At 36.4% G+C, this 26168-nt stretch overlaps 1 long non-coding RNA gene across 2 annotated transcripts in view; it reads left to right on the top strand.

Annotated features, from left to right (window-relative positions):
- LOC120888252 (uncharacterized) overlaps positions 1 to 26168 on the top strand; it is a 42978-nt gene that overhangs the window by 9427 nt on the left and 7383 nt on the right. For both annotated transcript variants that reach the window (XR_013433698.1, XR_013433697.1), the window contains exon 3: positions 23267 to 25440. This is a non-coding gene — a long non-coding RNA (uncharacterized LOC120888252). The remainder of the gene's footprint in view (positions 1 to 23266; positions 25441 to 26168) is intronic.

Below are 26168 nucleotides of genomic sequence, written 5' to 3' on the forward strand. Positions count from 1 at the left end.
ATTCCTTCCACCAAATGCACACAAATTTTTATTCTTGGGCTTAGTCTACCAGGGGCAAAAAAAAAAAAAAACTGAGATGTGTAGAGTGTATTATAAATTTAAAAGAAAAGCTTTAAAAATATAAATCCATAATTATCATTAATAAGTGTTTGGCACATTGGAAACTATATTAACCATCTGTGGTTTAATTGTTAATTGTTCAGTAAGCAAACTTTCACTCTAAGTGGTATCTTTAAGCAACTTAGGGGGCTCCTCTAATTACCTGGTTGATTAAAACTGGAAGGCAAAGGCTAGTTGCAAATATGTATAGATTTATGTTAACAAAATAAGTCTCCTAGTTCTTTACAGCAGCATAAAAGAGAAATAAAGTATAAGCCAAAATAAAAATTGAAAAGGACAGGCTCTTTACAAAACAGTAACTCAAAATGGATCATATAGACCTAGGTACAAAACACAAAACTCGTAGAAGATGACATAGACAAAACCCTAGACAAATTTGGGTGCTGTGATGATTTCTTAGATACAAAGAAATCAATAAGCTGACGTAGTTAAAATTATAATTTTAAAAAGTTAAAAGTTGCTCTGTAAAACACACTGTCAAGAGGAAAAGGCTAGCCACAGACTGGGAAAACACATTTACAAAACACATATCTGGCAAAGGACTGTATCCAACATATACGTGAAACCCACCCTCTAACCTATTCAAGACTAATAGCAGATGAACTACTTCCATTCACATGGATTACTGAGAAGCCCAATTTGGTGATTCTGATAGCACTTACCTTATAATAGCCAGTTCTGACCAATCGTTTAATGTCCTCTGCTAGGGGGTTAGCAAAACAGTATTGGGTTTTTTTCCAAGTGATACATATTTATCTGCTGCAGAAGGAATGTGTTTTTTCAAGGATCCTAGGGATCTATTCTAAACTCTCCTATCTGGGGCTTGGCCCAGGCTTCAGTGCAGCCTCCTTTAGCCCCACCCACAGACATCTCTAATACTGTGAAGTCTGCCTGATCATTTGGTCAAACAGCAGGTTCACCTGTGCTACAGCCTCAATGTGCAATGGAATACTTTTTTGCTCTTAGCCCCACACAAATTTAGCTATCTTTCACATCACCTGCAATATGGTTGCAGCAGTATCTAAAGTGCAGAATGTGCTAACTCCAAAACCTGAAGAGGCTTACTAAGTATTATCCTATTTTCTTATTCATATAGTGGGCCCTGAATGTATTATGTTATGCCTTCCACTCTCTGCAACACAAGTATCTTACTAAAATTTCCAGAGTACTTGCTATCTGTAGCTCTTTGATGGTTAATTTTAATGTGTCAACTTGATCAGGCCACAGGGTGCACAGATATTTGATTTAAAATTATCCTGGGTGTGCCTGTGAGGGTGCTTCCTGATGAGATCAACTTTTAAATCAGTAAACTGATTTTCCTCCCCAAAGTGAGTGGTCCTCTTTCATTTCACTAAAGGAGTGAATTCAATAGAAAGACTGAGTAATGGAGCCTTCACTCTCTGTATCTGGTGTCTTCTAGCTAAAAGACCAGTCATCTTATGCCTTTGAACATGGACTCAGATTGGAACTACACAACAGGCCTCCTGAATCTCCAGCTTGGTGCAAACTGTGAGACTTAGCCCCCATAATCACCTCAGCCAATTCCAATCAATCAATCAATATTATTGATTCTATTTCTCTTGAGAAGTCTTCCTAATTCAAGGGTATACTCTTACCCTGGAAATATCTTGCACTCCTGGAAGCACACACCCTTGGAAGATATTTAAATAGCAAATAAAACAAAGAGCAAGTCAAAGAATTGTGGAAGAAAAAAAATGTTTTTTTTTCTGTTTTTTAAACAAGAATCCCAGATGTTTTGTTTACCAACACTACTCGGTAGTTCAGTTCTGTAGCAGCAACTCCTGCTGTTAGCTCAGCCTGCAGAAAGAAGTGGCTACTAAGCTTCTTAATAATGCCAAGGTCCCCCTCACAGTGCATCTCTTATCACCTCAACAGAATATCCCCTGGGCCTCCCAAAGAATACAGTCATCCTGTGAGTTCACTGTTCTTTCATTTTAAAGAGACCTTAGCATGACTACTTCTCTGTGTCTGCTTGAACCCTTCTACTACAGTCTGTTTTGACATTTCTACTTCATTTCATGAGGACCATCACTTCTTCCAAGCTTCTGGATATCTACCCCAGAAACATAAAATAAATCATACCCTGGGGCTGGTCATAGTGTCACATACCAATGATCCCAGTTACTCAGGATGCTAAGGCAAGTTTGAGGCCAGCCTCCTCAACTAACTGAGACTCTATCTCAATAATTTAAAAAAAAGATAAAAAGGGATGTAGCTCAGTAGTAAAGTGTCCCTGAACGTTGAAGAAAGAGAGAGAGTGCACCCTTTCCAGGGATTAAATGCTGTATTATGAGAGAATGCCCCCATAATGACAGTTCTTTATTATCCAGCTTTATATTCTGACCCATCAACCCAGAACTCTCAGGAGCCATTCTTGAACATACCCTCCACTGATACAGATGATCCAGGTCCTTTAACAGTCCCAATAATTTCCCAGTTGGGTCTTGCTGAGATAAATCCCTGGTAATTGCTCCAGCAACCAGGAGAAAAGTTGGGAAAAGTCCTGAGAAAAACAGCATAGTTTTATAAAACATTTATTTTATTTGAGGCTTCTACATATCTTTGAGTAAAGGGATTGAGGGATCCTATCTTCCAATAAAGGGGAAGACCCAGAAGTTTCAAGAAAATCTGCCAGTTCAAAGTTCTCATCATAAACCCTGGGGTATACTCTTCCTCTCAGGCCCTGACTTTGATTCAGTTTTTAAAAAGCTATACCCTATAGAATGCATTCAAACACTATCAGAACTAATTATCATATTTACTATCAGAAGATCAGCCAGCCAACAGCTCAGTCTACATAGCTCCATGTGCAAAATTAACTTCTTCATTTGTTACACAGCCCTTGAGGTCTCCTGTTTCAGAGCTGGGTGGCTAACACCCCTACCCTTACAATTACCCAAGCTCAAGTCTCACATTTTTCTTCTGACTCCTCTTTCTCAATCACTAAACTCTCAGTGTTGCACTTCCATTTGTAATTCCTCACAGCCTCTTTGGCAATTTCTCATTGTCATTGTCACTTCTTTCACTCCAAGTTATGTTCTCTGTTATTGATTATAATCTCCTTAACTGGTCTTGCTACCCTCTATGCAAGTGTCATATTCATCTCGCATGTGACTGTCAGATTAGTCTTTCTACAAACCTCGTATGTCATAAGATGAGACCTTTCAAAACCCGCCAAGTATAAAAAGTCAAGATTCACCCTTTAGAAAGTGACTTGATTTCCTTTATGACCTGATTCTAGCCTAGTTTTATGTTAAAAATTTTCTTATTTACAATATCTTCTCTTCGTATATCTCTCTTTCTAAATTGTGTGATCTGACACCCCATGTTCCTTTCATCTTTTCCTATTTCTCTACTTGCTCTGCTAGTTCTCATGTGCAAAATCCACTCCCCTCATCCTCCAGGACACAGCCACTGAGGGTTACCACTGTGTGGTTAAGTGGCCAGACTCTAGAGCTGAACTGCAAACTGTTTACTGGCAAGTTATTTAACTTCTCTATGCAGTGGTTTTTCTTAATGGTCAAATAGGAGGAGGGAAGGGGAGAGAATGATAGAAGCTATCTCACAGAGTTTTGCAAGAATCAATTTAGGCTTATGACAACACAAGCTTGGAATATGGTTAGGAATTAATGGAGATTGGCTATTCCTACTAAATTTTCCTATCTTCTTATACTTTTCACTGATGCTTCTAGGAGGAAATAGCCTCTTTCTTCTCTTATATTGTATAATCAAATCTTTTCTATCCCTTTCTATCACTTCCTGCCATAGAATATTTATGTTGACAGCCTATTTCTCCATAGTGTGTGTATATATATATTTCAGTTCATCATTGTATATCCCAACTCCATAATTTAATGTATTCACCATTACATTGAGTGAATGGATTTTGGGTTGTCAGATTAAATTTAACCAGGGTAAGATTGATCTCTCTCTCTCTCTCTCCCTCCCTCCTTTCCTCCCTCCCTCCCTCTCCCTCTCCACTATCACTACAAGGAGAAAGTATTAGCAAAATACAATAACTATCTGCATGCCCCATCCCTGCCTAGATCCTCTTTTGCAATCTTGTTTCTCACCAAAACTTAGGCTAATTATTAAAAAAAATAGCAATGAGAGTGAACCAATAAAATCACCTTTCCTCTGCTCCCCATCCCTGTAAACACTATGGCAAACAAAACAAATCAACCAAGATCCAAAGAGGAGAGGTTTCTGGGGTTGCTTTCTTCTTCTTGTGAGTTTCTATCATGGGCTCAATAATGATACTTTTATTCTGTCTCCTACTGTAGACAACTGTATGCAGGCTATTCCAGCTCATGTTGTAACGATTAAAATAGAAGTTCCCAAGGTTATCCACAGATGCATTTATTTTTGTATCCCATACAGTGCCTTGCACAGTGCTAAAAATAGTTTGACTCAATATTATATATTTGAAATACAGAAAAAGGAATCTTGATTTTTGTAGAGGCTGAACAATGCTAGAATTGAAAGGGAGAATAGAAAGTAGAACAAATAGCCAAATAGCATGAAAGCAGTGTTGTGATCCAGCCCTCCAAAGGCAAATTCTCAGTTACCAAAACCTAGTGAAGGAATATAGACTTTGAAGTTGACCTGAAGGGGTGTTGAATATGTATCTACCATTCACTAGATATTTAAGTTTAAACATACTAGGTCCAAACTCTGAGCTTCAGAACCTCTTATGGGGAGTAAAAGGAATATCTATCTTGAAGCCTTGAGAGAAGACTCACATGAGGTAACATAGATGATAGACCTCAGTATATACAGCATATATAGTGTGATAATGGTAGGTCTGTCTATAGTGACTTCATAAGGATTAGTATGTAATAAAGTAAGTGAAGCAACTCAGACACCCTTTTGGAAATAGCTAAGAGATGACATCAGCAATTAATTGAGGTAAAGGAGACAAGATGCAGCAATACAGGACACAGTAGAAATAGGCCTTTCAGAATTGGGGAAAGACTAGATCTATGTGCTGGATATGCAAAACACTTAAGATAAAAAATAGGAATCAATTTAATCAAAACAATTCACAGAATAATTGAGCTAGAAAACGTTTATTTCACTTTTGCAGAGGTGATCTGTAAGAACATTCATAGCTTATGTAGAATTCTACATGGAAAGAAAAAACACAGAAGTGAGGTCTTGATCACTGACCACAGAGAGGGAGACTTGCTTCACCACAGTAGTAACCAATAGCAGGCATCTGCAAAGGGGACAGCCAATTAATAATTGCAATTGTCCATTGAAATTAAAAATATCAAAGCAGTTTTAAAAGTATACTCCGACAGGTATTCTCAACTTCCTTAAGCAAAGTAGAAGAGCAAATTGGACACAGAAAGGCTTGCTGATCTGCAATGTTCCCTTTGCTCAATGTTTTTTTTTTTTTTCCTTTACTCATGCCTGTTGATTCTTGTGCCTCTCTGGTCATGGCAACTGGAAGACACAAACAAAGAAGTCACCAACCAGGAAGTCACCAATACTAAATTTTCACAATTAGAAGGGTCTCACCACCATATTACCACTGACACCACCTTATCTCCCTTGCCTAACTCTCTTGCATCCCGACCCTCCCTCCTCACAAAACCAAAACTGCTACAGCAGAGAGAGATCCCTGGCTATAATTAATAGATAATATACCCAATACAGCAATGGGCATAGCAGTTGGACTTACAGGAGCTTTTATTAGAGGAAAGGTTTCCTGGAAGATTTCATCAAATAAGTTTATGAGAAACAATAGGCAAAACAATCATATGAAGCAATAAATAAAGCAAATAACTTAAAAACAATGATAACCAGCCTCTGTAATTAGGAGTGACTACATAGGCCATGACTTTTGGAAGAGAAAATCATGTTAAGTTTATAAAAGTGTAACTTTGAAGCCTAGTCAGTTGGTCATCTTTCTCTGTGCAAACACTAACCATTGCCACTTCACAGTCATAAGATACATCTCAAGAACCTAATGTCCCTCCATTTCAACCTTTCTTGTCTAATACCTTCCATAAGTGCAGCTTTCATCCTCATTTTAGCAATAACTCAAGCAGGAAAATGTTAGAGTCTACCAAAATCAAGCCAGTCACTTTAGTTCGGCACAGCCAACATTTTATTGGCTAAGTACCCATCCATTCTTGGCACCATAAACACATTCTTTTTCCCAATACAACACATGCTGTGTCTTTTGCCACAGAGAAAATGGTAAGTTTCTTCCCAGTGCTCTAAGCTTTATCATTAACAACTCACTAATACCATGTGTTTTGTACATTAATATTTTTGTACAAAATATTTATATGAGATCAGTTTACCAGTTCTAAAAGAAGCTTTCTAAAATGTATCCAGCTTCCCACAATTTTACACACCCCAAATCCCCAGACTTTCCCAAGTGGAAACTGGAAAGCAGCACTGTGAAATGAGCAGAATACCCAAAGGAAGCTTACACAGCCCAACTCGCTTCTCTTATGGTGAGCTGAAACAGAATCCCAGTGAGGGTAAATGGTTCTACTTGTTAACAAGCCAATAGATAAATTTACTCACTCAAATTCATTGCTGCAAATTCTTTCATGCAGGTGGGGGACAATCAGAACCACTAATTTTCCTCATCAAAATCAAGAAGGGTCCAAAAATTGGGGTGCGGGAGGACAATGATGACAGGAAAAAATGCTGTTTTCCTAAGCCAAGTGCTATGCCCTGAGCCCCTACAGAAACACACAGGGCAGGAGCCAGTGCGCAGGCCTTTGAGTTGTCTTCAGCAGATCACTGAAGCAAATTATTATTCTATAAACAGATTAGTCCAACTTCTATCCACAGCGCTATCTCACTCATAGTGGATACGTATTCTAAGATAAGGATAAAACCTGCAGACCAAAATCAAATTACATGTGCTGTATACTCCCCTAATTTGTCATTAGATTATTCTATGCTAATAAATCAGGTTCTCTGACTACAAAGTGGCTTTCTGATGGCTTCATCCATCCACCTAGGTGGCAACATAGCTATTTTTTGATACTTCCAATTAGTTATATCTCTTATGAATTGTTAATTGAGAAATGTTATTATTTCATGAAACTATTTCAGCATGGTTATTTTTCCTAATTTAGAAATTTTTCCAATCTCCAATAATTTCATAAGCTAAATTCTCCAACTCCATTTATTCTTTGGTCAAGTACTGGGTTTATTATTTCAAGGTTCATGTTTATTATTTCAATTAAACTAAACGCTGACAGATGTGTGCAGGAAGGCTGTGTGTGTGTACAGCTTGTTTTTAAAAGGGAACAGAATCCTGACGCATGGAGAAACTTAAGCCCAGAAACTGATTTGTCCAAATGAGACCCAGTGAGAAAGCTACATCATCAGCAGGGGCCATCTTAGCCTCCTCACCACAGCCCCACAGCCAGGGTCTACTACAGGCTAAAACCTCAGGGGTGACTCCAAAGTCTCAGTTACAGACACACACAACAGTAACAAGGACAACATCTAAACTGAATTAGCAACCAGAGGGCCATTAAAAGTGGTTGGAAGAAGAACATACAGATAGTTGTTCTCTTAATACAATTTCCCTGAGATCAAGAAGAAAAAAATTAGGATAAAAAAAAACTAGGATAGAGATTATTCACTGAGAATACGTCCCTCTGCTGTGGCTGAAATGACACAGGATTTTTATGAGGACTTTGAAAACCAGTGTACAAATTTCCAGAAAAGAAGATAATATTTGACTCCACTATAGGAGCAGACTTAAAAATAAAAATTAAAAAGTCATTAACAGATCATAAACCAAAGACATAATGATTTAGATGGTGAATATTAAGACATTCTGCTTTTCCCCAGATCGTTTTAATCCATTTCAGAGTGTCAACAGGACTTTTCTATGAAGAATTCATATGGCTCCCCAAAGTGGCTCTTAACTTAGTTATTCTTTATTTATTAATAATCAAACAAAATTCACAGGATGTCCAGTGCAAAATAAGAATCCTTTTGACACTTGTACTAAAAAGAAAGTGATTAAATTTTAGACAAGACTGTATATTCTTTCATTCAGAGTTGAATGACTTTCCCTCCAAAACTCTCATATATTAACATTCAACATTTGTTTCTTATTCAATTTCATTTTCTTTAAAGACATAGTCTTTCTATCTCCAGAAAGGTAAAAGAAATTGGCTTTTTTTACTATTATATTTCAATTTTTCATTAAAAGGCTTTCTATTGAATTATAATAACTATGATTAATGAAGTTTAAATACATATTTAAATTACTTTTGTCCACCATAAGTGTTGATTTCCATGACTCAGCAGAAGTATTTTATGACAAAAACAGCTAAATGCCAGCATTTATATCTTTAAGCTAGCAGTGGAAAAATGGTTGCACTCAACCACCTTATAAACCCTATCAATATTGCAATAAGCAGAGCAATTCAAATATACAAAGAATAAGATATTGCCAAGTAGTCACAAACATCCCTTCTAGATTTAGAATTGTAGTCAATAATTTTGTCCACTTATAATTAAGTATTTAATTTATGGCTGGATAAACAAAAACTAGATTCTGCAACTTTACACCCTAGTGTAGGATTCTGGTCATTTCAACTTCAAATACTAAGTATATATAGTAAATAAGCAATTGTGAATTTTATCAGAACTTCAATTTAGAGTTATGATTTTAATGTAGTTAACCATTAACCAACCAAATGTTTAGGCAGGTAATTATGCATGACAGGTAACTGTGTTTTTCAAAGAAAGTATGATTTTTTTCAAATTCTAAATAGAAATCACTACATAAGAAAATCAGATTATAAAAATTTAAAATATTGTTTGTGTATCTTATGTGTAGAAGTGTTACTTCAAAATATTTCCCCTCATTATTTATTCCTAGATGATTGTATGACAGTGAAATCAGTTTACATTTGAAGACATTCTGAATAATCCTATTAAAAACCAGTTTAAATGGCATAGCTCATGTTTACCTCTTTGGGTATATACCCATTAATCTCTTTAAGTGCTTCCTTCTTTGATGCAGCTGTAGTTCAAGAGCTGGCCAGCAGCTGGCCTCCATTTCTTTGGGTTTTTATGAACGCCCAGAATTCTTTTTAGCAAGTTTGAAAAATGCTATATGCCTCAACAAGTTTTTCATTACTAAAGAGCTTATAAAAAGCTTTCAAAAGGAGTCCAAAAGAAAATTTTCTCTTAAAAATAAAAACCAAACAAAAGAAAGTTACACATACTACAAAGATGTTCTATGTAAAACATTCTGTTTGGCAGATTTGAAACGTCTCCAAAAGGAGAAATAAGCACATGGTTTGGAAGCAACAGCCAAGAATTCATAACAGGTGGGTTAAAAGCCACCAGTGACAGCCATGAGGGAGATCTTTGAAGTAGATTAGGGGCCTTCCCGAGTCTCTCCATTCCTTGTATCTGGGACGTCTTCAACTATACCAACACAGTAGTTCAGGAGCCTCTGTACCTGGTCCTCTCTTCTTTTCTCATTTTTGCTCTGCTCTAATAACTTCGATCTTACTAACTATGATGCTTATGGAAAAAACCCTCACAATCTACATCTCTGTTTTTGCTACATCAGCTAAACTAATTCCCTACTTCCAACTGGTAACTTAAATATTTCCACCAGGATATGCCATCATTATCTCACACTTGATCCATACCAAACAAACATATTCATCTTTATCAAACCAATTACCTCATTCCTTGAGAACAAAGCCAATTTTTCCTAAATTTAGGCAATATCAATCCCATTTTTCTAGTCACTAGAAACTAAAACCAGAGAAGCAATCACTCATTGATGACCTCCAAACCCACATTCAATGGTTCAAGAGGCAGATTCATTTTTCAAAGATGGCTATCACAGTATCTCTCATCCATACATTCTTCTACAACATGATCTTGCCACTTTGCCATCAGAAGGTGAAAATTAATCCAGCCTGATCTAGAGACTTACTAATAACCAAAATGCTGTGAGAATTCCAACGCTAGGTCAGAAAAAACCAGATAGCTTCTGCCTGGTTCTCTTGGATTGTTCTCTGTGAGGAAAGCCTGCTCCCACATAAGAATTCAGCTACATCAAGACTGCCATGCTGAGTGAGAAGTCACACATAGTCCCAGTTAGGCCCAATCTTCTAGCTGTCCCCATCAAAGAAATGTGATCATAGCTGTTTAGATCCCTTCCAACCAGTTTATCTGCCAGCTAAATTCTACCCATTGAACTTAGCAAATATCCTGGGGAGAAGAACTCAGTTGAGCCCTGCCCTAACTCCTGGCACACAAATTCATAAAATGTAATAAAATATGTCCAGAGTTTTTCTTCTAATCACTCAATTTGTCATATGTGGAACCATTACTACCTGAGGTCATATGTTAACTGAAATGTCACATCTTTGTCTCCACCCTCACAGCCATTGACATAAAGGAAGCCCCAATTATCTGAGTTCTAGATCATTATAACTGAATCCAGACTCTCCTCACTATAATCTGTCATCACAATCTATCTAACCTAACACCTCCAACCAAAAACTATTTTAATACAACCAGCCCCACAACCAAAATAAATCTCACAGAATCTCACATTTGTAGGAAATTATATAATACAAAGAGTTGTTATAAAATCTATTTTATTTGCTACATACAACCAAAGCCAAAGAGATCTTTCAGGAGGGCAAATATTCTTTTTCTTATTTTAGAGATGAAGAGATAAGAAGCTAAGGAGGTTAACTTTTGTACCAGTTCACTACCAATTAACAGAATGGGTATACCAAGAAGAGCCTAAGTTACATCCCATCATTGTTTCTCTTGTCTATGACACTATGATCTGACTCAGATCAAAAACAATTGATGTCTCTCCCCATCCCTAACACAGCAAATTTACTTTCAAGGTTGATAAGAATTTGGCCTCAATCTATCTAGCTAATAACTAACCCCAGCAGCAGCAGCATCAGCAGCAGCACTACAAGAAGACTTAGTTACCTAACAATAAACCATGCTGATTCTAGCCTCTGAATGATTTTTCCTGCTTTCTTCTCCTATGCATTCAAACCTTACCCAAGCATGAGCACAAATTCTATCTCCTATGAAGACCTACCAGCCTATTCTTACGGTTTTCTCTCTCTGCCATTACAACAGAACGTCAATTTCATATAGAAATTTGGCAGTTTCATCTTATTCAAGTGTGTTGGTCTAATGTTCCAGGCTGCTGTGCAAGCAGCACACCCCCATACACACGGAGAGATGCTGGATGCCTATATCCAGTGTCTGTTCTAACCAGTTGGTGCCCACGGCACACCTTTTTTTAAACATAGTGAACTTCATCTCTGCTTATTTCCCAAATGAAACCATAAATTCTTAACAGAAACCATGTCTTATAAATAAGTAGTATATTCTCCAAAATAAACACAATGCCAAGCACACAGCTAACATTCAATATGTATTGGTCAGCTGATTTGAAGGAATGGAAAATATTGCATTGTGAGAAAAAATATTCATAAGTCATATCTACACTGGAAACAAAAGTTTAAAAGATAACAAAATATTTTCAAGATCAGCAGTTTAATGTCAGGGACATTTTAAAAGGATTATTTAAAGATATTCTGTGCAGTCCATAACTGCCAAGATGTTTTATAAATGTTTTCACCATGAGTGTGAAAGAAAAGTTTTAAAAATATTCAAGGCTATTTGTAACAGCCCAAAATAAAATGTTTGCTGAAGCTACAAGGCTGGCAGAACTCTGCTTCATTTCAAAAAGTTTCTAGGCAAAAGAAATGTTTTCCTGGAAAATACTACCTTTTATTTAGAGAACACTTGCCATGAACACTTAATCATTAAGTAATTTAAGGTTTCCTCACAAGCTCTTTGGAGAAAATCTATTTTATGAATGAATGAAACTACCAACACCTATGTCAAAAATACACATTTGGTTAAACATATGAAATATGCCTAAGTATTTTTCTAAGTAATGTGAAATAATCTTATCTTCTTTTTGCTCCTTTTAATTTTCTATACAACAAAATTATGAAGAAAAAGACAAAATCCTTAAGTGTTTTTCTCTGTCTGTAATACATACAAATGCAAAAACTCCAGGGCTTATTTTATTCCAAATGCCAAGTAATTTTCAAACAGACAAAACATTCATTTTGTTCAATGAAAAGAAATAGTAATTTCAAAGCTATTTTTAGCAAAAACTTTTGAGTTGACCTCAAATCACCTTTCAATGAGAGAACAACTTAGTATGGAAATTTCACTCAATCATCTGTAGTAAATCACACAATGAGACCTAAGAAAACCATTCCTTTCAAGAGTTTTGTAGCCAACTAAATCTTTATTCTTTTCAACATCAAAAGACAAAACTAAATTATACTCCAAGCACATGGTTTATACGTTTAGTCTTTTAAAAACCTACACAAAAAGATATTTGTTTTACCTGTTTAGTATTTCAGTTAGTTTCACAAAACCAGTGTAAGCCAGTTCAAATGCTCCTCTGTGCCTGGACTGTAAAATGTGTTGTTTAAAGTAATCTCCTATTTCTTTTACCTTTAAAAAAAATTTAAAAATATTCAATTTATGCTTACATTTATATGTATATAAGTAATATAACTTAGAACCTACCCCTAGATGTCCATCCACTTAACACTTACTGTGTGACAGATGATGTTTTAAGCATTTTTTATTATTATCTCATTTAATCCTCACATTCCATGAAATAAGTACATTTTATAAAATATTTTTTTTAGTTGTTAGTGGACACAATGCCTTTATTTCTATTTATTTTTATATGATGCTGAGGATTGAACCCAGTGCCTCACCCACACTAGGCGAGCATTCTACCACTGAGCCACAACCACAACCCCAGTACAATTATTATCTCTACTCCACAATGGGGAAACTGAAGTCCAGAAAAGGTAAGTAGCTTCCAAAGGTCACATGGCAAGTAAGTGGTGGAGCCAGGACACACAACCAGGCAGTCTGACTCCAGAGTCAGCCATCTTTAAGTGCCACACTAGAACTGCCTTCCTATGCCAGAGTCACAAACTTCACAGTGTGCTCCTGTCATTCAACACCAATATAAAATACACCAAACAACAGCACTCACATACGTAGGCCTGGATAAAATAATCATGCTTTCTATAAAAGTTTTTTTCCCCCTCTCTTACATCCATAACAAAACTTACCATTTTAACCATTTTAATTGTTAATTAAATTATTAATTAATTATTAATTTCAATTACAATTCAGTGGCATTAAGTACATGTCAGGAACATGTTGTATAACCAAACCCTCAAAATCATCCAACTATAGAATTTTTTCACCTTCCCAAACTGAAACAATACACTCAGTAAACAATAACCCCCAATAACTGCCTTCCAGTCATACACTGTTAATGGCAACATAAGATTTAGTACAAAGGATATCCTAAAAAAATCAACAGTTATCACTGTGATTCAGAATCATGGGATATGCTATAATGCCAGCCAATCACTTTCCAACACACTTATTCCCCATGCAAAATCAAACAAATTTTAAACTGATTATTTAAAGAAAACACAACTAACAATTAGTTGTGATTGTGGCTTTGGTTCTTATGATGTTAAACTGGTTAGTTTGATTGGGATTTATACCATTGTATCTGGTGGCTACTGGATTTAGAAAGTCCAGGTTTTGCACAAAACTCAGAACCAAAGCTGTTATCAGCTATCTCGTGATCCACATCTCCACAGATCTCAGTAGAGTGGAAGGCAAGTCATCCCAGGATACTTTAATCTGCTTACCCTGAAACAGCCTTCATGTCAGCAGAGTGACTAGATTAGTGTTCTGCATGTATCAGAGGTGATAGGAGGCACAAGGAGTAAAAAAGTGACCACAGGCAGTGTCTCACTTTCCTCATCTACACTTTAGGATTGTAACAGAACTTACCTCATAAGTTGTTCTGTTAGAATGAATAAATTGTCAAGTTCTGAACCAGCCCATAACCTATAATCTAATTTGGTTTGACATAAGCCTTCTGGGGTTCTAAACAGAGGGAAAGTATCCACGCTCATAGTGTTACCTGATTATGATGACCTAAGAAGTGATGTCATTAGAGAAAGAAGACTCAGAAACGAGGCCAACAAAGATCCAGAAAAGCAGTATAAAGTTAAATTTTTAAAATTCTAACACTTTCAGATCCCAAAGATTAATATATCATGTTCTTCAGTTAAAGCTTTCCTATAAACATCTAATGATTCACCTCATATCTCAATGTTACTCCTTTAGTATTTTTAAAGGTCACATTATATGAGGCTAAAGGCCACAAAATAGATCTTATTTCATCTTCAAAACAGTAATTGCATAATATATTTTGAACAAAATTATCAAGACTTAAATCTAAATTCCATCCTCAAAATAGATCTGAAGCTCAATATCTAATCCTACAAAATGGGGAACAGAAGAAACACCAGTTAGCTAACTCATCACATCCATCATTTCTATTATTAGAGAAATAAAAGATTTCTATGGTGTTTCAAATCAGAGAAAATTAGAACAGGAAATCATAGAGATAGTTTCTTTCTTAATTAATTAATTCTGTTTCCCAAAATGTCACAGATATCAAAACATACTTCAGGAAAACATAATATTATTAGAAAAGTGTTTCTTTGTGGACTCAGTAATGATTTGCAATCTCCTTTAGCAGTAATTCCACTTTCATTGCTTCCTTTATCCTAACTTCCTCCAAAGGGACCTAAACCAAAAGGCATATAATAAAGACCTTAGTAGGGTGACCAGTCTTCTTAAGATTGGACCTCTGCCTTAGTTAATCCTGGCCTCAGAAATCAGAATGACATTTTAAAGAAAAAGGTGAAATAGAGTCTTTCCTCATTTTATTCTACTCTTCATCTCCCAAGAAACACACACAGATAATAACCAAGCTTATTATGAATTTTTTGCTTTTGTAGGATATATAAAATTACTGTTAATCAGAAAACAAGTACTTCTTTGGAACCCTGCAAAATGCTTAGCAGCTTAATGGCTGGGGTAGATAAAGAAGATAAAAACAAATGTCTGTCTTCAGTAGGCTTTCAGTTCGGATTGGCAGAGGAAAAATCAATATGCAGAGAGGTACCCAGTTCTAAGAAATCAAAGATCCTTCTGCACTAGAATTAGAAAAGGCTTCATGTCCAGACCTTGAACAGGATATACACACTTGGGTGGACCAAAATGGAAAGGCATAATTGACATGAGAAGAGGCTGGGAGGCTAGAATGAATGAATAAACATTTTCTAAGCACCTGTTTGACACTGAGCTAGGTCTTTTTATCTAAATGGATGCAACATAAACAAAGCTAAGGCTAGCAGACCTGAATGAATGACCTAGAGGTTTCATGATACAAAACAGTTGATGATGGGGATGCAAGGAAGAGATGAACCCAACTACTGGGATGGAGTAGTGAGTAATGTGGTCTATGAGCAGACATAGAAGGGCCCTCCAGACATCTCCCAGCAGATACTCAGACTGGAGAACAAATTTTATTCAATCCACTTAAAAAGTAAGAATAGAGGAAGAAAAAAAATTTAATTAATTCTTAATTAAAAAGTTCTCTGAAAACTCCAACTCAATTGTCTTTTATTAGGTGCCACTGAGTTCCTATTTAAAGCTCATAAAAGCCTGTAATGGCACACACCTCTCATCACAGCCACTCGGGAGGCTAAGGCAGGAGGGTCTCTCAAGTTTGAGAATAGCTTCAGAAACTTAGGAAGACCTTGTCTCAAAATACAAGAAAAAATGTGGGGGGCAGAATAGTTCAGTGGTAGAGCACACCTGGCTCAAAAGAATCCATAAATGCCTTCTTTCTGAATGATGTATTTGCAAAATATTTTTATATAAATAGCATACATCTCAGGATTTTAAAAAAAGAATTATGCTAAAAATGCAGAACAAATGGCAATGATTTCTTTTTTATTATTAAATTCAAGGGGCTGGGGCTGGCGCTCAGCAGTAGAGCACTCACCTCACATGTGTGGGGCCCTGGGTTCGATCCTCAGCACCACATAAATTTTTAAAAAAAAGGTATTGTGTCCAACTACAACTAAAATAAAACTTTACATTTTTTTTAATTTTTATTTTTTTTAAAGAGAGAGTGAGAGAGAAGAGAGAGAGAGAGAGAGAGAGAGAGAGAGAGAGAGAGAGAGAGACAGAGACAGAGAATTTTTTAATATTTATTTTTTAGTTCTCGGCGGACACAACATCTTTGTTGGTATGTGGTGCTGAGGATCGAGCCCGGGCTGCACGCATGCCAGGCGAGCGCGCTACCGTCTACCGCTTGAGCCACATCCCCAGCCCTAAAATTTTTTTTTTAAATAAAATAAAATTAAATTAAATTCAAGTGACTGTCTTTTAATTTAGCATATCCTGATTTTAACTTTTTATAAACTTATTTCTGCAGGCAAATTAATATGCTTTTTGTATTTATAGCATGTAAATTGCCATAGGGAAAGACAGCTACATGCTATGTCTCCAGATATCTACAATTTATCACCAGACAAATCAGGGATGCTAAATGTTCATCTAGAATATAACACCAACAAAAGTCAAATGTAAACTCACTTTTTAAAATTTATTATTTACCTATACAATAAATATAGTAGACAAATCAAGACTCATTCCATTCATAAATACATAAACCCAAGAAGATTTAAGTACAGATGGGACACTTCTATCAAGGGCACATACAGTGGTTAAGATCTGAGACTTTGAAGCCAGGAGGGTGGTGAACAAAAGCCTACTTCACAGGATGATTGTGAGAAATAAATGAGATTAAGCATATAAGCATTTAGTAGAGTACCTGGCACAGCAGCAATCAAGAAATGTCCATTTGGGGCTTTATTTGTATTTTAAAAAATAAGACTCAATTCAAGACAAAGTCACTTCTTATAACTTTGAGAATGTCAACAGTTGAGTTTCAAATTCCACTTTGGTTAAATGAGATGTTTTACAAAAGTTTATCCTCCAGTAAGATAATTAATGTTTTCAACTGTACATTCTCTACTACAGTGATTTCTTCAAAGCTGAAACATTGTTTTCCTGAATAACAACAACAAAGGCCATAGTTTTCTGGTGTTCACCTATATCTTACCAGAATGTTGTTTATTCTTTGCTTTCTAGCAAATTCTTAATCTTGAGCCATTTTAACCATTGCCCTTTAGTCTGAATTTTTTTAATTAACTTGTCTTATGCCCCTTATTATCCTTCTAAGCTCTCTTAGGTCAGAAAAACCACAAATTATTATTTTTAATGTCCCCACCATACCCATATAGTAAGGTAGCCAATAAATAGGTGACTAAAAGATGTGGTTTCATGTTCAACTTCATTTCAAAACTTAAAAATGATAACTTCCAGCTAGGCAAGATGCCACATACCTATAATCCCAGCAAACTGAGAGGCAGGAAGATTGCAAGTTCAAGGCTAGCCTCAACAACTTTGCGAGGCCCGGTGCAACTTAGTGAGACCCTATGCAACTTAGTGAGACCCTGTTTCAAAATTTAAAAAATAAATTTAAAAAAAGGTAACTTCCATGCAACACAATTCAAATTCTAAAAACGAATCAATCTTGGGCAAAATAAAATACAAAGGCAATTACTTTTAAATTTACAAATGCTAATAAACACATACTTCATTTGTAGTCCATTTCAAAAAATCTAAAACCATAATGAAAAACCTAGAGGGAGTATATCAACCCAGTTAGCCCTGTGCATTATGCAAGTTATAACCAAATCTAAAATAGAAGTTCTTCTGGGCTGGGGATGTGGCTCAAGTGGTAGCGTGCTTGCCTAGCATGCATGAAGCACTGGGTTTGATTCTCAGCACCACATAAAAATAAATTGAAGATATTGTATCCATCTAAAACTAAAAAATAAATATTAAAAAATAAAATAAAAATAAAGTAGAAGTTCTTTTATAGGTGGCAATTATTTTTATTCGTATGATTTCTGTGCCAACAATTACGAGTAGAGGGAAGAGGAATGAAAAATTTCCACAAAAGCTTCTTTTTAGGAATTTCAGAAAAGATATGTAAACATATTGCTACTCCAGGTAGAGGAAGTTGTTTTAAAAAATCAGTAGGCAACAGGTATCAGATATCCCATGGAAAGAGGACCAAGAAAATGTATCAAGTAAAAGTCTGTATCAGCAAAACATCAAGCTAGAAACCTAGACACACACCAACTATCCAGGAAGTTGTGTGATAAGGCTGTGTGCACTGCCCACTCTGGAAGGGTCTCCACTTACATCACTCAAATCTGGTTTTATCTCTGCCTCTTATAGAGGGACATTATGAAAGAACCTTTCATTACATGGTTACAGTGCAGGAGGAAAGTCAGACATGCCACTGAATGAACACATTTGCCTTGTGGAGCAGCGGGTGTGAGCATACTGCTTCATAAAAAGTGATCTAAGGAAAAGATCATTTGTTAAAAATTTCAGTAGGGAATTGTCTTACTGCCTTGCTGCTTGCAAATATTTGCTTGAGTATTAGAAATAAAAAAATCAACTTAAAGAAAAATTAAATGAGCAGTTCAGAACAAAGGCAGCACTGTGCCATGTGAACATGTCTGTGAAGGAGAAGAATCAGGTTCCTATCCAGAGCTGCCACAAACCAGCTTTGTGATCTTGGGAGAACCAGGTAGCATCCAGGGGTTTCAGCTTCCTCCTGTCCAAAGGAGCTGGAGAATATCATCTCTGTGACCCTTTCCACTCCAATAGTTTGTGACTACAACACTGAAAACTCAGAATTATAAACAAGCCTCAGTTTTTCTCTTCAAACAGCAACAAAAGCCCTCAAATTGTAATGTTACTTCCTGTTAGCCTTATTATAAGATATACTCACATATGTGGAATTTAAGTGGCCACCCCCTTAAACAAAGGGCCATAAAATCAGGATGGTCTTGAGAAAACTGGGCTACAAAAGAAATATTCCCTGTCTTCTAGCCTCAAGCCATGAAATTTCAAATTATAATAGAATTATATTACTTTTTCAAAAGTGGAGGGAATAATCAGTATGCTAGTCTATATGGAACAGCGTCCTCCATTCATTGATGTAAAAGCGGCCATAGTTGTTATTGCTGGTACTATAAAACCTAGGTTTCACATTCTCCACCATGAGGCTGGAATTCTGCCTGCAAGTCACATCACTGCCTCAACGTGTTGAGTTGAATGTTGGAGTCACATTCACCTAAGGTGTTGACTCTTAAACTGGTAGTTTTGCCATCAGGCACAGCAGATCTAGCTGCAACAGGGCAACCATGCCCTTGGCAAGGTATACCTGAGGTGTGGCCAGCCATTCCAATGTAAATTACATTCTTCTCTGTCATTTATATTTTTAACTCTTAAAGGTATTAAGGACATGAGAGTATTTTTAAAGAAGCAAAAATTTTTGTTTAAAAACAGTCATGTAACTAATTTCTTGAAGACTTTGGATTTTCATGGACCAAATACTCCTAAACTGAGACATTTCTTTAAAGTCAGCAAGATTAAAGTTTTCCATAGAGAGAAGTATTTCAATGTTAGAACACAATTATCACGTGTATTTTTGATCCCTTGTTAAGCCATTAGTTTCTTCTCAAACTACAGTTATCACAGAACAATACACTGGAAAAATGACTGCAGGGCATTCAAATGGAAACTAAGGTTTAACCAAAAAAAAGTGAGAATTCTATTTTTATTCAAGCAAATCACCATTGGAAGTACTCTATAATTTTTAAGAGCCCGTCTTTTTATTATTGTTATTGTTAGTCTGTGAGTTTTTTTACAAACATCTCTTTCATCTTAATTCAGAATTTTTACATAGTTATTTCACATAAATTCACTTACATTGCATAAAACTTTGGATGCATCAGAAAAGGTGTCAAGGCAAAATAATTTTCATAGGAAGCTCTCAGGTCTGCCTCAGTTATAGTGGAAACAAAATGTTTCCCTTAATTTATTTTTAATACACTCCAACAACCCCCCCCAAAACTATATGTTTTAACTTGTCCTTGTAAAGAGAAGATGAGAAATCAAGGCATGTGTTTATTTCATAGCAAGATGGTAAACATCAGTGAAGTAATCATTAATCATAACTGATTCCTAAGCAAAGATGTTGGCATTGGCGCTACAGCCAGTTACCAGCAACCACTCCAAGTAACTCTAGAACATTAATGCCTATTTGATTTGGAGGAGAATAAGGAACATAATGCTGCCCACAGTGTACTGTTCACCTTTGCCTCTCTCCTTCCTGGGGCCTTGCAACATCACAGGCCAGCTGTTAACCAGATGCAAGCACATGAGCCACAGAGTGTGAGAATAAAAATATTAGCATTATTTCCATGGAATGAGTCATGTGGTGATTATAGAAATAATCAGCATTAGCATAATACAATATTTGTTTTGTTCTTGAATGTTGTAATACCCTAGGGGGAAAATTATCTTTATTTGAAAAAGGTTAAAAATGTAATTATGTGTTATATATCTTTGCTGGAAAACTATGGGAAATGGATTTGTTGAAACCACATGGAAAGGAAGAGGGAATCAACTAAAAACAGAAATCTAATAAATCTAAAATATTTCCAAATGAAATGCTTGTGGTAAACTAATTTCTTGTAAACACTGCACTCAAGTGCTTTGAACAGTCCCAGATGGTGAACTAACTTTGTGGTCTTATGATAAAAGTCAGCCAAAAAAACCAAAGTGACTACAACTTTATTATTGAAGTAGTGGGAAACATAAGATCCATAATCAACCAATATGTTACTTTGTATTCCTCTGCAAAATTAAGAGAGTTGGAGAGTTTTACTAGAGAGTTTCAACTAAAATTTAAGTTTATGTATGTTAAATGGAGAAAGAGAATTAAAATAATAATATCACAGTAGAAAGTAAGGTTAAAAACTCTGCTTATATAAAAATATTCCTAAAATGCCATAGTTTTGAAATGTACTACAGGTCTAAAATCCTAAGTTATTGTGAACTATTTTTCAGCTGACAGCTGTAAAATTTTATTCAAGAAAAATTAAAAAATGTTTTTAAAGTTGGATCATAAATAGAAGCTTGTGATTTACATCTTGACCAAAAATGATACCTGCTGAGCCTTACCTGATCCTCTGTTAATAATCCATCAAAAGATTCTGGCATAGACTGCATAGGTAGAAGCTGGCACAGTGTGCCAAAAGTAAAGCAACTTTCTTCATACTTCTCCAACAACACACCAGCACCATCTGAGCAGTTACATCACATGATTTTCCTTCTTTACCTTAAGGGAAAAAAAAAACTATTGCAACACTAGATACTCAATTACTCACACTCTAGGTTTCTTAGAACAAGCTTGTTCATAATTTCCCCAAGAATAATCCATTTAAACAAACCAATTTGTTATATGTTCTATTTATTCGGGAGAAAAAAAATCTAATATTTGTCAAGCATGTGCCATGAGGAGAAATCATGCTAAGTATTTTTTAATTTGTTGTTTTCAAAATCAATTTTTTAAAAAACAAAATATTCCTTCAAAACTTAAGTCTAACTTTTGGAAATTAATGAAACAAATTCTCTTAGGAAAGGTAGCAGAATACAACAGTTACTACTATGCATTATGTAAAAATGTGGATGTTTAACCGATGTAGTTCTGCAATCTTTGTAATGTTTTGAATAACCAATAAAATAAAAAAAATAAAACTAGGGAGCTCTAGACAACTGTACAAATAAATTATAAAAGAGAAAATGATAATTTGAACTTCATCAAAATTATAGATTCCTGGACCATGTTTTGAGACTGCTTCTTGTGGCATCAACATATACATAGCTCACAGTGAGAGATATTCTTCAAGAAAAGGCTTCAGAATGTGTCCAGTCCTCCTTTCAGAGCAGCACATATATGTGACTACTGTCCAATTTAATAAAAAACATTGCATTCCTCTGGGGCCAAGGACAGGTTTTCTTACTGATTCCTATAACATACCTTGGCTTCCTAAGGCTGAGTTCCTCAGACATAAGATTGATAAGTGCAGAGCAACAACCTGGATGTTCCAGTTCATCCCCAGAGGCTGTGTGGATGAGAGAATGGGTGTAAAGGTTTCAGGCTACCCATCTAATCCCAAGCAAGAAGTCCTTTTTATCTGATATAAGTCTACCTCCAACACCTATCACACCATTTAGACTGACTGGTTAGCTTGTTAGTAAGACACATTCTTGTATCTAAATGGTTCTTGATGATCAAAGTATCTTATGAACAACTTATTCTCAGAATACTCACAATATGTAAAGAGCACTCAAAATTTAGCAACATGAAAAAATAAATTTAAAAATGGGCTAAAATTTCAAGCAAAGAAGGTGTGCATATGGCAAAGGAGCATGTGGACAAAGGATAGCCATGTCACCCACAAAGAAAATGGGAGTGAAATCAAAATGAGATGTCACCCTGCATGTTTATTAGACAAAAAATTAAAACAAAAGCCAAAAACCCAAATAAAAATATGATAATGCCACTCACAGTCAGTCCTGGCCTTCTAGAACATTCTGAAGCCTAAGAGGACTATGTGACCTGAGCCACGCTGCACGGCCTAATTGATGGTGAGACTGAGATTGCTCAGCCCTCTGTAAGAGTGGAAGCAATGAGACACCTTATGTTGTATCAAAATTACAGGGAAATGAAAACATTAAAACAAATGTTAGGAAACTGGGATTTAAAACAGGAATTCTGAGAATTAAAAAATGTTCTACTTCTTTGTCCAAAACATGTTGAGTGATGTGATCAGTACTCGCTGCTTTCTTTTGGTCAACTCACAAAACAGAGGGAGTACCTTTCCTGGGCCCACAGGGATCTTCCACTACTCTCTAAGCTCTGTGGGTTTCCAGCACTCTGTCTTTTGCTCTCAGGGACAGGACACAGCTCTGGGGTCTCCAGATGCGAAGGACTTGCTACTGTGGCTTCCTCAGGGATGTTTCCATAGTGTCACCCTCCTGTAGCCACCCCATGGAGGTGGTCTGGTTGCACATCTGTGACAGCAGTGTGGGCAGGGCCATGGTCACACTACCTCCACCTGCCTTTGAATTTCCTCTCCCAATACTTTCACCTCAATTCATCCCTGTATTTTAATTTTCTATTTCAATTCTCCATTATTGAAAGCTGTTGCAGGTTCACCACTGGAGGAGAGAAGTAAGCACAACTGGACTCTCTTCTGTCAAGTGAATGAGAGACATTCAGAGACCGTCACCTGCAGATTCCAGAGAAATCACAAGATGGGCCATTGATAAGATGCCCAGCTGCCACTCACTAATGACTTCTGGACTGGAGATCTGGTGGCTAAGGTTGTGCCCTCTGTATTTCTTACTATCAGTAACCAAGCAGCTGGAGCTGGACCACCTTGTTGGAAAGTTGTGCTATTTAATTAAACCACAGTAGCTGAAAAGTGTGCACATCAGAACCAGGCAAAGCAGGAAGCACTTCTCTGCTGAGAACACGGAGGATCTTCCATCCATACTGAGCTGAGGGAATGTGCAATGGCACAGCCATGTGGAAACTGGTACCAGGCCTGCATTTTGCACAACCTCTTCAGGCCTACCTATTAAATCAACTGGCTTCAGTGAAAGCTCAGACAAAAACCTGCCAATTGTGTTTATAGAGGTTTTAGTTTTAATTATCCCAAATTGGATGATGATGCAACACTCCTTAGGAAAAGGACAGGAACTATTCTTGCCCTCAGGCTATGCATGCATCTCAATGGCATGCTGCAGAGACAGGAGGTTGTCACCAGGACTGGCAGTGGATGGCTTGGAAGAGGTTGGCCAGTCATATCACATAGCAACAGAGTCAATGATAGCAGATCACTCTTGAAAGTCACTAACAAGGTAGATTTTGAATGCTCTCATCACAGTAGGTGATAAGTATAGGAAGTTAAACAAGAAGAGTAGCTCAACCTGAGCATGCTACCGTGCCTAGTAGCAGTGTGTCCCTCACCATGGATACATCACAAAAAAAATTTAAAACAAGAAGCATCAAAAACACCATGAGGAAGGAGAGAAACTAGAGCTCAGGCACTGCCCCAGTACACTTCTATGGCATCTGGGAAAGGCAGCTCTGGGGCCTGATTGGCCTGTGTCCCAGAACACCAGTTGCTGTGACAGTGAACTGCATCCCAAAACCAAAAAAAAAAAAAAAAGAAAAAAATAGGTTAAAGTTTTCAATGTTAATTTTTTAAAAGTTGGAATTTATTTCTTTTTAGTTTCTTTCCCTGGGTGACTTTGGAGGCTAAAAGGATTTTGTGTGTGTGTGTATATATATATATATATATATAACAATACTGTTCAATGACATAACTTTTACACTGTAATAATTTGTGATAATAATGTAGCCCTGGAGGTGTAGCCATCTAAAATCAGGTTGCAACTGTGCATAGGAAACAAAAGCCCTAAACCCAGATTCCAGAGGGGCACATACCAGCAGTGACCAGCTGTGACAACTATATGATGGGTGTGGAGATTAGGAACACGTAATACAGGGTCAGCCGTGGGAGCTGAAGAAGCTGTCTGGGGCAGTAGGCACATTGTCAGGTGTGTTTTTCTTAACAACCGTACCAAAACTATTTTACAATTATGTGCATCCTAGTTAATAAACATAAGCCATTTCTAAAAATTAAAAGATCTAAATTGCATGTTGGCTTATAATAAAATATATTAGATCTACTTAATAAAATGAAATACAAATAGTGGTTATTCTGGGGAACTGAGTTATAAAATATGACTGTCTTATTTATTTTGCCATTTTTTACATTAACTTTGAAATGTTCTGTGTGATATGATTTTATTCCTACCAGCACATACATTTCTTTGACAATTCTTAGAGTGTGTGTAGGGGGAGGGGGACCCAACATCTGGACAGCCCCACGTGTTGCCACCTGTTGATGCTCTGCATCCTGGATGTGCCCCAAAGTTTCTGTAAGCCTGGTCTCCAAAACAGCAAGGGTCACAGGCAAGTCTTTAAGGAATGATTGGATGGTGAGTACTCTGATCTTTCTAGTGGCTCCATCCACTTGAGAACTTTCACTGATGGCTGAGTGGGCTCCTGGGCAATGGGACCTTCTCGAGGGAAGTGGGCCTCTGGGGAAAGGCTGGAAAGGTTTGTCTTTTCCCACTTGACTCTATATGCTTTCCAACTTTGGCCGAGGGCAGCTGAGCCAGCCAGCAGTGGCCTAAGACCTCTGGGACCATGAACCAAGGCAGATTTTCTCCTCTACATCATTCCTGTCCAGTATTTTGATCATAGTGATGGAAAATTAAGACACCATCATCATATTTTCTCCTGTAAGTAAAAATAATGACATGCGAGTCTCTGATATCTTTAATCTTATCCTAACATTCCTTCTTGAGAAGTTCCGGAGGTCTGTCTCTGTTGGGCAAGGTCCACGTGTCCATTTGAATTTAGATAAGCCAGTTTCTACAGTGTGTCTGTGTTTCAGTTTATGATTTAAAACTCTTTTAAGTGGATAAACTTGATTCATTTTAGTGTTTAAGTAAAACCACAGAATTAAATAATAATTTATAAATGTAAATTCTGTGGAACAAATTTAGATACAACTATACTTCTGTAAAAATAAATCAATTCAATTTAAAAAATACATTTTTGTATGTTTTTTAGTTTTGATATCAAATTGTTACCAGCTGACTCTAGTTTTTGTAACACTATATCCTGGAGATATGAAACTCTATAATTTTTAAAAAATGATTTGCATGTGTGTGTGTATTAAAAAGTCAAAACCCTAAGAGTGCATGGACTATAAACTAGGTAAACAGAATTTCCACTTGGAAAATTACCTGTTTATTTCTAATTTGTTTATCATTCACTCTGGGTCAACTTCAATGGTAAGTGTTCAGATAATAATCTTAAATAATTACTTAAATAATCATAAGTGTTCCGTTTTTTTTCCACCATTGGCGATGACGTTAGCTGCAGACTTTTCATAGTTCCTCATTATTAGATTATTTCTCTCTATTCTTACCTTGCCAAGAGATTTTATGATGGCTTTAAAATT

The sequence above is a fragment of the Ictidomys tridecemlineatus genome, unplaced genomic scaffold, assembly GCF_052094955.1.
Source record: "Ictidomys tridecemlineatus isolate mIctTri1 unplaced genomic scaffold, mIctTri1.hap1 Scaffold_630, whole genome shotgun sequence".
Classification (NCBI taxonomy): domain Eukaryota; kingdom Metazoa; phylum Chordata; class Mammalia; order Rodentia; family Sciuridae; genus Ictidomys; species Ictidomys tridecemlineatus.